General features: G+C 39.2%; 1 pseudogene; it reads right to left on the reverse strand.

Annotated features, from left to right (window-relative positions):
• Nucleotides 1–2,702: 2,702 nt before the first annotated feature.
• The window catches only part of LOC127197759 (vomeronasal type-2 receptor 116-like), a 44,550-nt pseudogene continuing 31,161 nt past the window's right edge, over nt 2,703–16,091 (reverse strand).

A 16,091-nucleotide genomic window follows, 5' to 3' on the forward strand; every position in this document is an offset into this window, starting at 1 on the left:
TCTTAAAGCTTGATATAGGAGCAGGCTAGACAGGAAAGTAGGTTGATGGTATACGTGGTATCTGAATGTAAGCTTTAAACCTTTTAAATACTACTTTATTTGGGGTTCTTTAATGCTTATACAGCCCTTCCAACCCACCTTCACTAGATAGGAGAGAAAAAAGGTCAATAGGAAAGAGACTTTTTTAGACTCAGCTTCTTGGAGCAATACCAGTGGCATAGTTGGCAGGATTCTAATAGACCAGTTAAACAGTAAACCAGCAATTCAGAGAAGGTGACTGCAAACATAGTTGCTGGAATCCAGAGCAGCAGATGGAGCCTGGAGCTCCAAAACCTTCACTGGAGTAGCTGTCACTAGGAGTGCCTTGAAGTGGAGTGATGGACAGTAAAGACCATAAAAGTCCTGCCTGTATATATGTGTATGTGTGTGCGTGTGTGTGTGTGTGTGTGTGTGTGTGTGTGTGTGTGTCTCCTCTCAGACTCCATACTAGGATGTTTATCAGTTGGCAAAGATCATGACTCAGCAAGAGGCAGTTCCTCTTGCTGTGGACAAACATCACTTGTTTTCTCATGTCTGTTTTCAGTGGGAAAATACTACAAATCCTCACAGAAGTTTGTTTCACATCCCACACTTGGGATCAAAACAAAAACATGTTTACATCCACTACATCTGACTATGAACTAATGATTGTTTTAGGTGTGTTAGGACCTAAAAATGGTATACACGTCTTTGAATTGAAGAGTTTATCTGTGAGGGGTAAAAATGAGATTAAAATCATTGTGTCCTCGATACATTGTGCAGGTAGCTCCTTGTCTCCATATGTAAAATCCATAAGAGCCCAAGGCACAGGAAATTGAGAGAGCAAATGAGGAGTGAGCCACCTAAAGAGTGATAAGTTTGCCTGCCCTCTGTCCTTGGAATAGAGGTTGTCTATCTGTCCTGGGTAGCTGATGAGACTGTTAGTGAAAGAGACATGGTTCCTCAGGAGCCATTGTATGTCTAGGAGGGAGAGGAATAAAATAATCTTATCAAATCCTTTGCCTATGAGTTGTAAGGAACACTCTTTTCCTTTCCTTATCTTGGTGGATAGAGTCAATCTCAAGTAGTAATCAACATGGCCCTTCTGTAGGTGTATGGACCCATTCTAGGATCCGCTGAGGTTGGTATGAGGCTCCAAGTCCTGTGTGAGAAGCATTGGATATAAGAATGTAGACTGGCTGGTGTGGATCACAGAAGGCTAAGGAGACATTATAAAGTGGTTGTTGATAGAATAAAAGGGCTCATTGGTTGTTGGTGTCAAAGAACAGTGAAAGCAGAGGTGTTTGTCACCCTGGATTAAGTCAATTATGTGGCTAGTCTCTATAGGGAACCAGGTCTAAGGCAGTTAATGTTGCCTAAGAAACAAATTTAATTTTCAATTACATGTACAATCTTTATGTTACATTTCCTATAAAATTTTAATTACTCCATCTATCCAGCAAAGTTTGTTGCTAAACTGAGGTCACCCTGGATGAGTCAGTGAATGGTTTGTTTGTGCAGTGGATTTGAGTTTGTGGGCATTGAGTTAGTGGCATTCAGAGGCATCTTACCAGGAAAGTTTTACAGAGACCGGTTGAAGAGAAAACAAGCTAGACATAGGTAAAGATGGAATGAGCAAGAAAATTTGAAGGAACCATAAGATTAGAACAGATTGCTGGAGTTAGTTTGAGGCCAAGCAGAGCAATTTGTCAGATGCAGAGAGAAGCCAAATTGAATCAAACAGCTTGGAGTGGATTTTGAGCCAGAACAATTGAGTTGAACCAGCCAGCAAGAGTGTAAAAGGAACAAGAAAATTTGAGCTTATCCAGAAGTTAGTCTGAGAGACTGAAAAAATTTAGGTCTATTTAATTGGTATGAAGGCTAGAAGTTTCCTGGCCTGGGCCTTGGTAAGGAGACAGAGCCAGTTATTCTCCAAAAAGACAGTTACATCAGGCAATTAAAAGATATTTTTGCACAATGCCTTCTCTTAATAACAGCCAATGACTACTGGATTAGTCATACACATCCTATTCCTGAGCTGTAGTCTTCTAAACAATTACTAGTTATCAGTCAGGTATTTATGTAGGTCCCCCAAATAAGAGGATTCATTTTCCTTCATGTATCAAAACAATTAGACATGAGAATAGAAAGTTTTACTATAATTTTAAACCATGAATGTTCATCTGAAAATCACTGAAAATGAGAACCTGTTAAACTAATGTTTGAAGGACAAACAACTATAACAATGTTCAATTTACACAATAGAATATAATAGAATATTCATGAGTCTGAAATGAATAAAAACATTCATATGATATTTAATCTTTTACCATGGAAGGACAAAATGAGTTTTGCATGGTTGGAAAGAGTTACAAATCTTTCCCACCAGCATTTTGTAGACACAGGAAGGCAAATATTCATGAGTTTATCCACACTCTTCTACTAATGGGGCAGCAGGACAACAAAGGATACATAGTAAACTCCTATTATATTAAAAAAGTATAACATGAATCTCAAGCATAAAATAAAACTAGTGCTTCCAGTATGAAGATACTTTAGTACAATTAATGAAGGACTGTACCCATGTAATCAAACACTATCACTCTTGAATCTTGAAATTGTAATGGTGTGGCACTAGTTCCCATCCTTGTGTTACATTTACTAACGAAGATTAATTTCATTTTTTAACTAAATTTTAAAAGACTTTTCTTTCCTGAATGGGTTTTGTGTCTAATGTCACAACAGGAGTTCTTATCTGGCCTTAACAAAATTATGTAACATTTGGGGGCAAAGATCAAGCCAAGGAGAGCTGTACTGGAAGCCAAGATAGAGAAGACTTCCATAGCCACCATGACCTTCCCCTTTGTGCTGTGGTAGACAGGGAGGAAGGTGACCCAGACACAGAAGAATACCTGCATGCTGAATGACAGGAACTTGGCTTCGTTGAAAGTGTCAGGGAGATTTCTGGACAAGAAGGCCATGGTGTAGGTCCCAAGTGCCAAGGAGCAGAGGTATCCCAGGACACAGTGGAAGGCAACTTCTGATCCCTTGTTGCACACAAGGATGATGTGACCATGTTCAGCATGAGCATCTTGATCAATGAAGGGTGGAGAGGTAAACAGCCAAACTGCACAGAGAACAGTTTGTATCAGTGTGCAGATGGGAATGATGAAGTTAGGGGCCCTTGATACCATTAACCATCTCACCATTCTAGCTGGAACAGTGACCTTGAATGCAATAACCACTGTAATAGCTTTGGCTAAGACTGTGGAGAGAGCCACAGTGAACAAAATTCCAAATGCTGTCTGCTGCATGATGCAGGTGGCTGTGTTGGGCTGTCCAATGAAGAGCAGGGAACTGAGGAAACAGGCTATGAGTGTCAATAACAGGATGTAGCTGAGAGCCCGATTATTGGCCTTGACAATGGGTGTGTCTCTGTGCTTCACAAAGACGAAAAGTACCATAGCTGTGAGTACAGCTAAGAACAGTGCTGTGGTGGTGAGAGCCATCCCCATGGGGTGTTTGTGGGCCAAAAAGGTCACAGATTTCTGGAGGCAATGGTTCTTCTCTGAGTTAGCATAATGACTTTCTGGACACTTCACACACTGATCCATATCTGTTCAGAAAGGAAAGTTACTTTGACTTAATCCTCAGGTGTTCCTTTTCCCTTAAGCTGCTATTCAGCCTCAGATCATTGAAATGCTTCCTGAGTTGGCTTCCTTTATTGTTTCAGAGATGAGTATTTAAATATTCTATGAATCATTTCAAATCAATACAGCCAGCCCTCTTTGCCTATGTTGTCAAAATCAAAGAAACACAATGCTTTTCCTTTTTTGTTTATTTTACCTTAATTTGTGACTTTTTTGCATATGTTTTATAATTTGTAAGTAGCATTTGTAATTACATTGTATAATTTTCCTTTTATTATGACATACTATTATGAAATAATGACAAGTCTGGATATGTATTTTGTACATTATGGCTAATATTTTTTTAAATATATTTTTTAAATGCTTCAAATTTGGTATCCAAATTTAATTATTTTCAAAAATACCTTTGTTTCTCTAATTTAGTTTATACTCTGAATAATTTTGAAATAATAAACACCCTCACATTTTTAATCTTAAATTCTTCACTAATGATACGTTGCTACATTTAGCTATAGCATTATATTTTTAACATATTTAGAGAGAACTATTTAAATATTTCTAGTTATTCCAAACAAAGTTTTGAATACTCTATGCCTAAGCATTTTGATTTTTATCTTGACATAAATCCTTTTATGTTGAATAATGTGGTAGGCTGCAGATTGGAAAGGATATTCAGCAATACCACCTCTGACAGTGCGGTAATGTCCAAAATGTACAAAGAACTCAAGAAACTGAACCTTGAGCAGCCAAATAACTTAATCAGAAGTGGGGTACAGATTACAACAGAATTCTCAACGGAAGAATCTTGAATCCCTGAAAAGATTAAGGAAGTCCTTAGCATCATTAGTCATTATAGAAACTACTCTGAGTTTCATCTTACACCTGTCAGAATGGCTATAATATAAGACTCAAGAGAAAGCACATGGTGACCTTGATATGGAAGAAGGAGAACACTCATCCATTTCTGGTGGAGGTGCAACATGTACAGGCACTTTTGAAATCAAACTTGTGCTTCATCAAAAAATTGGGACCAGTTCTACCTCATGACCCAGCTATACCACTCTTGGGCATACACACAAAAGATGGCCTACTGTACAACAAGGGCATTTGATTAGCTGTGTTTATAGCAACCTTATTCTTAATAGCAAGAACAGAACATAAATATGGTTGAAAATAGGGATTAGGATAGAAGACAGATTTTGGTGGAAACTGAGGATGGGGATTAGATGTGGGGAAGTGAGGGTGGGAGGCCAGATGTCTTGGAGAGAGGAGAGAAACTGTGGTGGAGTATCACTGAGATAGGCTAGAGTCCTATGACAGGGTAGGTTTCTCAGAGGATGTGGGAGTGACTCTAGCTAAGACTCCTAGTATCAGGAGTCATGGAGACTGAAGAGGCCACCTTCTGTCTAGAAAGGACTTCTGGTAGAGGGAGAGAAACAACAATTCACCCACCAAAACTTTACACCAAGTTTGCCCTGCCGATAGGACATGCAGTGACAAAGTTGGAGCTGAGATTGAGGCAATGTCCAACCAATGCCTAGCACACTGAGACCCCCCCCTGCACTGGGGGAGGCTTACCCCTGACACTATTCATGATATTCTGCTATGCTTGCAGATGGGAGCCTAACACAGCTGTCCTTGGAGAGGTTCCACACAGCAGGAGGTCAAAACAGATCCTGAGACTCACAAACAAACATTAAGCTGAGCACAGAGAGCCTTGTGGAAAAGTAGGGGTTAGGATTAAAAGACCTGGAAGGGAAAAGAATGCCATAAGAATATACACAGGGTCAAATAACCTAGGTCTACGGGGTCATATAGAGACTAAAGCCCCAATCAATGACCATGCCTGGACTGGACCTAGGCCACTTACACACATGTACACAATTGGCAGCTTAGTCTTTATATGGGACCCCTAGTAAGGGGAGCAGGATCTGTCTCTGACATGGACTATCTGGCCTGCCTTTGACAACTTCAGCCTGGTGTGGCTGCCTTGTGCAGACTCAGTAGAAGAGGATACACACAGTCCTGATGTGTGGGGGGAGGAAATAGGATATTTTTATGTGGGGACTTTATCTGGAGGGTATGAAATAGGAGGGACAGATAGGAAATAGGAGATAAGATAAAATTGATGGAGGGCATGAGAACACAGAAAGCTAGAAATGAGGGACATTTGAGGGGCAATGTCAAAACCTAATGCTGTGGAAACTTCCTATAATATATGAAGGTGATCATAACAAAGACTCCATATAATGAGGGAGAGATAATCCCAATTATCCATCTCTTGTTAACAAATTAAGCTTCCAGTACTGGGATTGGTTTTCATGAATTTGATTTGTTGGATAAAAAGGTGCTATGAAAATCCTCCAAAACCCAGGGCTTTCCCAAGACAATAGGCAGATCTACAAAAACTGACAGTAAGCCCCCATTTCTGAAGACAACACAACAGAATGCATTGAACACGGAGAGGTCAAAATGGTACTACATGTTACCCTCAAACCCATGTTCCTCTGCTGTGACACAGAAAGGCACTCTATGGGCTGCTAATAGATGGGCATCAACACCAATCCAATCACAGAATTTTGGATCTACATTTAGTCCTGCCTGCAAAATATGCTAAGGTAAAGGTGGCACAAACCTTGAGGTAGTAACCAATCAATGTCTGAGTTGATGCAAGGTCTACTCCATGAGACTAGAGACTAGACAACCCAGAGTCCTTGAATAAAAGCAAAATTACTGGGCATGAAAATGACTCTTAATCATATTCCAACATACTCATAAATCAGAGTCTATTTATTCCATCATCACAGTGGCTCCTCCGTTCCTCCTGAAGAAGAAGGTAACAAACACAGAGACCTATATCTAGATATTGGAGACAGAGAGACAGAGAAAGAGAGAGAGAGAGAGAGAGAGAGAGAGAGAGAGAGAGAGAGAGAGAGAGAGAGAGAGAAATAGAGACAGAGAGACAGACAGAGACAGAGAGAGAGAAAGAGACAGAGAGAGACAGAGACAGAGAGAGAGAGAGAGAGAGAGAGAGAGAGAGAGAGAGAGAGAGAGAGAGAGAGAGAGAGAGAGAGAGAAAGTTCGGAACACACAGCTAAAATGAGAGGTCCTTATCTCTCCATTCCCCTCAGGAGTAGGGAACATAATAAAAGATGAAGCAGAAGGAGTAGGGGAGATAGAGGGGAAATAGGACACTAGAAGAACATGGCTGTCTAAAAACAACTAAGCAACTCATTTGTGAACACACAGAGAATAAAGCAGGAATCCCAAGACCAACACTGGCCTAGACTAGGTCCCTGTGTATATGCTACATCTTCCTGTTTAGTACTTTATGGGACTCCTGAATGTGTACACAGTGAGTCTGATTCTTATGCACTCAGTTGGGATTTATTTTTCTGTTGTCTTCTCTTCTGCAACGTCAATATGATGTTTTTGTTTTTAACTTCTTTTATTTTGTTATGTTATTTTATATTTCTATATACTAGGTATAGGTTGATATTTGCCCAACATAGATGTCCTCTGAGAAACTCTATCCAGTGGTGGGAACAAGATAGATGCTGGGACTCACTTCTGGACTCTGGGTGGTATGGAAGAGTGGGTGGGTGAAAGGACTAAGAGGGTTCAGGGATCCCACAAAGAGATCATCAAGGCTGGCAGATCTGGACCTGGGGAACCTGTACAAACTGAGGCACCAATGAAGGACAATGCATTACAGTGAACTTAGACTCCCTGTTCAGATATAACCAATGCACAGCTCATTCTCCATGCTTGTGGGGAGAGTGGGGATTGCCTCATAGATGAACTCTGTTGCCCCCAATTTGATCACTTCTCCTAGGTGAGAAGTTACTGCAGGCACACAAAGGCAGGGCAAACAAGCTATCTGGATGAGAACTGATAGGCTATGGTCATATAGTGGGGAAGGGGATCTCCTTCTGTAGAAGTCTACGGGAGGGGAAGAGGAGAGCAGAGGGAGTGAGAGTGGAAATGGGAAGATGCAAGAGAGGGCATAACAATCAGGAAATGTGGATAAACTATAATAGAAAATTTAAAAGCCTATTGTTTTATGAGAGACAGATAAGGAGTGCCTTTCTGATTAAAAAAAAAAAGGAGATAGGAAGGAACTGGGAGAAGTGTATGGAGAGGAAAATATATTCAGAATATGTTGTATGAGAGAAAAGTCTATGTTTAATAAAAGACAGACAGATTAAAAAAGAACATACTACAGGAAATCTATCTTCAGTTAAACAAATGAAACAGTCATGATGAAATAAATTATATGTAATAGTGAAATAAATACAACTCTTCAGTCACCTACTGTGTAAAAATTTAAACCTGTACAGGGAATAATCAGAAAGAGAATGTCAGAAATCCAAGCTTTAATAGAACGCTACATGTGATTGAGCATGGCTTGAAAACATAAAGAAATGTGACAAACACTGTGTTCTTGGTGAAATGAAGCACACTGCTAATTTTAGTGCAAAATAGGTCACCTGAGGGAACAGTGTCTGCAATGGAACAACAATGTAAGTCAAGATGATTTCAATGTCTAAGCTGGTCTCTTCAAAGGAAGGATAAGTAACAGCAATGATCAAATTTTATAGTCAAGGAACAAAAGTTTATCTCTTACTTCTCTTCCATCCCTCTCCTTTTGCTTAAGTACTGTAGACTCCTGTGATAAAGTTTGAGAGTGCTCTGTAAAGCAGAATTTACCTGTCTCATTTGAAATCTCATTGTCTTCACAAGGAGTGCAATCAAAGCAGCAGGCAGCCTTGCCTTCCTGGGCAGCTTTCCTGAATCCAGGTCTACAGCTGTCACTGCACACAGACTGAGGGATCTGAGAGAAATAACAGCTATTAGAAAATGCTCTGGACATTTGTGAAAATTTAGAGAAATAGAGAATTTCTGAATATCATCAAATAGTTATTTCCCCAATGCTTACACTGACAAATGGAGGTAATGTATTTTGGTGTGTTTAATTTTCACAGCAGCTTTCAGTCTGCATAGGACACATGATTAAGACTTGGTCCAACACAATGAAGCCACTGTTAAGAGTAGGTCGTTAAAGTAGTGTTCTAGAAGGCTGCAGTATGTTTTTTGGTGAACCTATCTCTGTACTTACTGGTTACTAGTGGGGACTTTTATATTCTGTATTGTTGGCAAAGTTCATTGACATCTTTGCATTGTTTGGGTTCATCATGGAAACAACTGTTATGCTTCTGTGAGGATTTCTATGAGATATTTACTTGAGGTGGAAAGAGCCACCACAAAATGGTCATCAGTATTTCATTGGTTACTGTGACCAACAGAATGAAAAGGAGATAGAAGGAAGCAGCCATATTCTTTGGTCTCTGACTGTGATGTAATCACCCTCTCTGACTCCTAAAATATTCTCCCTGCACTAACATATAAATACATGCTCACAATGTCATCTAAATCCAAACTGTATTTCCTTTACTTGATTTTGTTGACTATCTGATGCAGCAAACCAAATATAACACACACACACACACTCACACACACACATACTCATACACACACACACACACACACACTCATACACACAACATGCTATCCTACCTATTGAAAACTGACAAAACAAAAATGCCATTTTACCCCCACTGAAATTTATTCATCTTGGCGAGAAAAATAAACTTTTTATCAGTCTCTTGAGGCAGCGACTGAAATGTAACAGACATTCTATTCATAAGAACTGTGTAAGTATTAATAAAAATTTAGGAAAATACTTTCAAAATTGATCAAAAACCATTGATGAGAGTCAGGGAATGAGAAACTAGTCTATGTTGGATATCCTTTGAATTGTTTATTATTGGTGGCTGTATATTGATTGGTATGAAATGAATCTCCAAGGATTATTTTCCTGAGAATTATATTTACTTTTATGAAAGGTCAAAGCAGTGAGATATGTCACAACACACCTTTGCAAATTGTGTTGGCCATTGTATCATCTCCTCAGATAAAGATAACTGCTGACCCTGGGGAGCATTCAGAGAAAATGTTCCTACTTTGACCTTCAATTCCATGCCCTTTGGAAAATTCCAAATATTGAAGATGTCATACTCTGAATCTAAGTTTCTTCTCCCATGCAATAGAATGTCACCTCTCACGTGATCTTTCAGTAGGATGTTCTTTAGGAAATGGAGGAGCTAGAAGAGATGAGGAACATATGTTGAAGTCCATCTGAGATACTGAGAACATTTTATTATGTCATATAAAGAATCTCAGTTGGCACAACCATATCCACTGGAAATGGTGGAAGTCATGAAGCTAGCACAGCTGTTTGTCATTGTTAGGTCCTGCTGCAGGGTGTGGCTGGCAGGGCCATCCCTCTACATAGGGGCAGGGCTTCCCCCCTCTCAGAGATTCACTATATCAACGAGAAAGTTTGGTTCTATGTCCCCCCAATTCCCCACCTCTCTACCCTCTCTCTTTCCCTTCCTGGTCCTGTAACGCTTCCAAAGCACCTGTATTTATATTATAGCTTTCTGGCCAATAGTCTCATTTTGTTTATTTATTCAGTCACCATTTTCACAAAGCTGAACCCAATGCTATGATCCTTGTTGTTCTGTGTTTTTCAAGTTTTATTCTCTTTATGTTACATTTTGAGGACATTCTGCATTATGACACATTTGATGTCTTTTCCTGAGAAAATTATTTCTGGGTTTTTTAGAAAAGGTCTAAATGTAGAAAGAATACCTTTTGTTTTGTATAATTAAACACCTGTCGCTAAAAATACAAATGGCCTATAGAAAAAGATAGAATTGAAGGTGGACATCTGGCAGCCAGAAAGAATTCTGGGATATCTAGGTATTAAAGATTGAAAGGTGAAGATGTGAGGACAGCTGCTTGATACCTGAACAGAGGTAAGCAGACATGTGCCAGAATATAGATTAGTATATATAGATTAATTAAAGTTATGAATTAGTCAGAGAAGAGCCAAGCTATATGGCCAGAAACTTGTAAATACATTTTACGTCTGAGTGTTTATTCCCACAGCATTTGGCCTGGAACCCCCTCCCCCATCCACAACATAATGACATACCATTCATGGGACATAAAATCCAAACTAACTTGTTAAAAGTCCAGGACAGAGAGATAAACCTCACACACCCTCGCAACTGCCCCCCCCCCGCACAAAAAGCTTCAAAGCTATGTTTTTTAAAAGTGGCCTGAAGACAATAAGCTTCTGAAAATAGTGGCACAAACAGGTCCAGAAAAAGCAGCTGGAAACAAGATTTTTCTAACTAAAAAGCTGGAAAGGAGCAGCAAATTGCAGAGGTAAAGCAGAACTCAGCCTCTTTAAACAAAGCTCTGGTTATCCATTTTTTAAAAGCTGCTATCTTATTGGAGGTGGTCTGTGAACACATGGCTCAGTGGGTAGTGGTCAGAGCTGTGGAGCCATCTCTCCAGCAAGTCCAGTCACAGCCAGCAGAGTCCACATTATCTGGAGCAACCAGCAGAGCAGCAGGGATCCCACTGAGAAGGCCACTAACAGGTCACAACATTGCAGGACCACCCCTTCCTATCTGGTAGGTCATGACAAGAGGCTTAGCCCTTTAAGGCTTGACCTCTGTGTCAGAGAAGGACAGCTGTGCATGACCAAGCACAGCACAGCACAGGAAGCTGGGTCCAAGTTCATACACAGGAAGACACCAAAAAAACCTGACTCAGTCAAGCAGCTCAAAACAAAACAAAACAAAACAAAAAAACCCAAAACTAAACTAACCATTTAAACTCGTGTTTTAGTGCTGATGGATGCTTATCATTAAAAGTAGTTAGATTTAAGTTGTTAATGATTTTGATTAGGGAGAAGACAAGGTAGAGAAACAGACTCATGGATTTATCTTTTCTTTTCTCTATCCTTTCTTTCGTTAGGTATTGGGAAAGGTGTTCAGAAGCAATGGGAGCAGGAATTAGGAATAATATAGGATTAATAGGAAAAAAGGGGTAGATCATCGAATCTGCTCTTAAACCAAAAATCATTTTATGAACTGATAATCTAACACTGCTCTAATATTTTCTATGTTGATATAAACTAAGGTTATTATTGTTTATAATAGTCTGGAATTTTGTACCTTGATACTGAATTATGGTTACTTTTCATACTGTGGTAGAGATTATTGTATATTGATAAAAAATTAAAGTTATTTTGATACACATATGCACATATGTTTCAACTTTTATATAACATATTGGATCTATGCAATTGATTCATAAAGAGAAGGTTTACTTCCAGTCCTTTTAAAAGCTGCTATTAGAAACCCTTTAGGATAATTAGGTAATGCAAGTTAATAGTCAATCAAATTCATGATCATGTCAGATACTAGTTCAGCTTATCACATAAATACATATCCTAGGCTAAACACATAGTAAGTAGCTAGAAAGAGCCATTTGTGTATTCATATATACTATAGAAAGGTAGAGAATTATTAAGCACTATATAAATATGTACAAATATACAGATGGTCTTCAAAGGCCTCAGAGACCAGCCTTAAATTGCATTTAAAAATGTTTTATTATTTTAAGGCTTTTCTGATAAGGAGATATCTCACTTGCTGGGAGCACCCACTTTGACATGAAAGAAGATGATGAACATTGAAGAATCCTCCTTAGGAGTTTGCTTAAAAAATGGCAAGTTGCAACTAAGCAAAGATATGTACTTACTCCATCGGCAGACAATGGGCAGGACTTGGACACAGGCAAAGTCAACTGCTAAGCTCAGTCAAGACAGAATAAGCAAGTCCTTCCTAATTCTTGCTTCAGAAATATGTCTGTCAGATATTCTGGGCAAGAAGGCTGAAGATGGTGTTTCAACACTATACATAAATTCTGGGTGACTACCAAGGCAGTCAGCTTTCTGTCAATTCTCTATTTTGCTAACTGCTTGCTTATACTTCTTACACACTAAGGTAATATTTTGTTCTCAAGCCTTGATGGGGTCGAAAACTTGACAGTTACAAACTTCAAATTAAGCTTAAGTTATTTAGAATTTAGGAAGAAATTTTTAGGCCAAAATTTTAGGTTGTTAAATAAGAGCAATAATAAATACTATGTCACCAACCAAGGACAATATGTGCAGTAAACATCAACCCCTACCCAGATCTAACTAATTTACAGGACATTCTCCACAGTTGAGTGGAGAGCGGGGACTGACTTTCACGAGAACTCTGGTGCCCCATATTCGACCACGTCCTCTTGATGAGGAGGCCCGGTCGCACTCAGAGGAAGGATAGCAGTCTCCCAGGTAGAAACTTGATACCCTTTGAGCATATACTGAGGGCAGAAGTCTACCCAGTCACAGACATAGGGGAGAAGAACAGGGCAAAAGCAGGAGGGAGGGAGGAATGGGAGGATACAAGGGATGGGATAACAATTGAGATGTAATATGAATAAATTAATTAAAAATGATAGAATAGTTAGTAGAGCACTTTCTCCAAATAAATATGGACTTGACCCTATGATCTTACCTGATTTTCTCTTGGTTGTTCTTATTGTATATAGTTGATTATCAGAAGAAAAAGCTTTTTATTGCACATAAAAGGGTAATGTAGAGAGAAGATCTTGTCTCTTGTGTGGATAGAAAACCTGTAGATAAATAACTATGGACTATAGGAAAGTATAGAATAGAAGGTGGGACATCGTTAGACTGAAAGTATTCTGAGATCTCCTGGTGTGAAAGATTGTTTTGGTGAAGATGTGCGGAGCTGAGATGTATGGTACCTGAGCAGAGGTAACCAGCCATGTGGCAGAATGTACGTTAGTATAAAATGATTATTTTAAGTTATGAGCTAGTAAGAGAAGAGCCTAACTGTATGGCCTAGGTATCTGTAAACATATGAAAATCTCAAATTTTCATACTAAAGAGATCATGAAGAGAATTGTGAGGCAACTTGTTATGTGAATTTAATATTGATTTCCCCTATTTTAGCCATGCCTTTTATAAAGGACACTTACACATGAGTTTTCATTGACCTTCATACAGGGAGTAAAGTATGTTTATGATCTAAAACTTATGCTGCCCAATTGGAGTGTCATAGAAAAATAATAAAAAGTCACAGTACTGATATCACAACACACAGGAAAGGATATTACCCTCCAGTGGAAGAATACCTTCTCTTCTCCATTAGCATATTGCTGTGTCTGTATTTGTTGAAGACTCATCTCATGAAGACTGTAGGCCACAGCATACACAGCATTGTATATATTGTAACTCTCTTCACTCATGGATGTGTCAAAAATATGTCTGGGCAGTAAATCCAAAGAAGCATTTGGTTGGCAGTTCTCCAAATTTGACAATGAACCCATAAAATGAGCAGTTGAAGAATAAAGCCCAAAACTTAGGAAGAAAAGTGTCTTCTGGGTATTTGTAGGGAGTCAGTGTGTGAAGAAAATTGGTAAATCCAACCATCTCTTCATGGTGGTGTGAAAATACGAGACTTCCATGAAGTGAGCCTACCATGAAATAATCATAATGGTTGTCAACATCCCATGGAAAGTTCAAGACCCAGACTTTCCATGTCACTAAGAGTTTTGCAATGTGAAACATTAAACCTTGTGAAGAAACAATGTTTCCATAAATAACTATCACATTTGCTGATGATTTCAGAATGATCTCCAGATTTTCCCCCAAGTTATTGGAGTCTATATATGAAGTGGCAGGGATACTATTCACAAACTCAATACAGATGCTACTGTTGTCCATATTTTCTCTCAATTCTGAAAGAAACTGAGTCCCTTTGTGGTCATCTTGGAGGATCAGACCAACCCAGGACCAGCTGAAATGAAGCAGCAAAGAGACTATGGCAAGTGAGAGATGTGTGTCCTTGGGAGCCATCTGATAGAGAGAAGGAAACTGACCTTGGTCATTCAAGGTAGAATCGAAAGGCCCAAAAGTGAGCTGAAGAGAAAACACAATGGGAAACAAGAGAAAGAACACTGGCATCAAACACATACTCAGTCTTGAATCAATAGATGGAAACAGTCATGATGAGAATGGGATTGTAATTTTTAAAATACAAATCCAATACTGTGTTTTTCACAAAAATTGCAGACAAGTGTTCAGTTTAAATACTCTGGCAGGTCTCATCCACCTCTCCTTCCTTTCAATTGCAAGTACTGGAAATGTGGATATATCAAGTACTCTTATACTTTTTTGGGTACCTGACATCAAAGTATTTTGTTGTTCACCTGAAGTAATTGTAGGCCTCTAGGCCTAGTCCATAAAACCTCTAGACTTCATACTATCTTAGTTAGGCTTAGAATGATTTCAACCTCTGAGTCTTCCTGCAGAATAAGCTCACTTTTCTTGTTCATTCTGAATTCTTTCTGGCTCTTTCTGAATTCTTTCAGGTGTTCTGGCTCAAACTCCTTTCCATGATGACTGATTCAATTTAGCTTCTCTCTTGTCCTCTGACTGAATTGCTCTGCTTGGCCTCAAACTGACACTAGCAATGTATTGTAATCTTCATGCTAATTCTCTGGCTCCGTTTATCTTCACCTGTGTCTATCTTGTCACCTCCTCAACCGGTCTCTGTAAAATATCTAGATAAATCTGCTCCCCCATCTCTCTGTACCCTGAATACCTAAGTCCTCTTTTCCTTGGAAGAGTTGAGCATATTTTATCCTGACCCATTCTCTATGCTTTTTTTTCTATGTTCACTCCCTGCCAACTGGTTGCTATCTCTGCCTCCTGACTTGTTGTTGACATTATTTAATCTTGGTTCCAGAAAACTCTTGGATTGAAGAACATGTGAAGGGGTGAGCGACACTACACTAAGAACAGGTTTTTCCAGTACACAATCTTGGGGTTCACATTGTAAGCAAAGAGCCTGCAAGAACGTATTGATTCAAGTGTACCTATTTTACATTTTTAGACATCTATAATGTCAACATAGGATCCTTGACTCCTAATCCCACATGTTACTTGCAAGAGCCGTTCTCTTAAAGGAGATAGTTAGGCAAATGAGCTTTCTAGGACGTGACCAGGTATTTTCAAGGTCTGTACCATGATGCACCCAAAGAATTGCTTCCAGCGTCTTAACCATTCTGTTAAATGAGTTACATAGGTGTATGGGATTTCTGGAAAGAATCTGTCAATTTCCAAGGTCACCACCATGATGCACCTCAGAAATCCTCTCAGTCTCAGATGTGATGTCAAGAGCCATTCGTTGACATTCAGTAGGCATGAGAACTCTCTGGAAGGGATCTGGTATTCTACAAGTCCGTGTCTTAATGCACCTCAGAATTGCTTCCAATGTCTGACAATTCTGTTAGTTGTGCACTGCTGCATTTTCTCTTCCTGGGTATTGACAAACTATGCTTGACCAAACTGAGTACATTAGCTTACTGAAAGATGTACTGCTGTTCAGATGAACTAATTCCAGATAATGAAATTCCTGATTTGAT

The sequence above is a fragment of the Acomys russatus genome, chromosome 13, assembly GCF_903995435.1.
Source record: "Acomys russatus chromosome 13, mAcoRus1.1, whole genome shotgun sequence".
Lineage (NCBI taxonomy): Eukaryota > Metazoa > Chordata > Mammalia > Rodentia > Muridae > Acomys > Acomys russatus.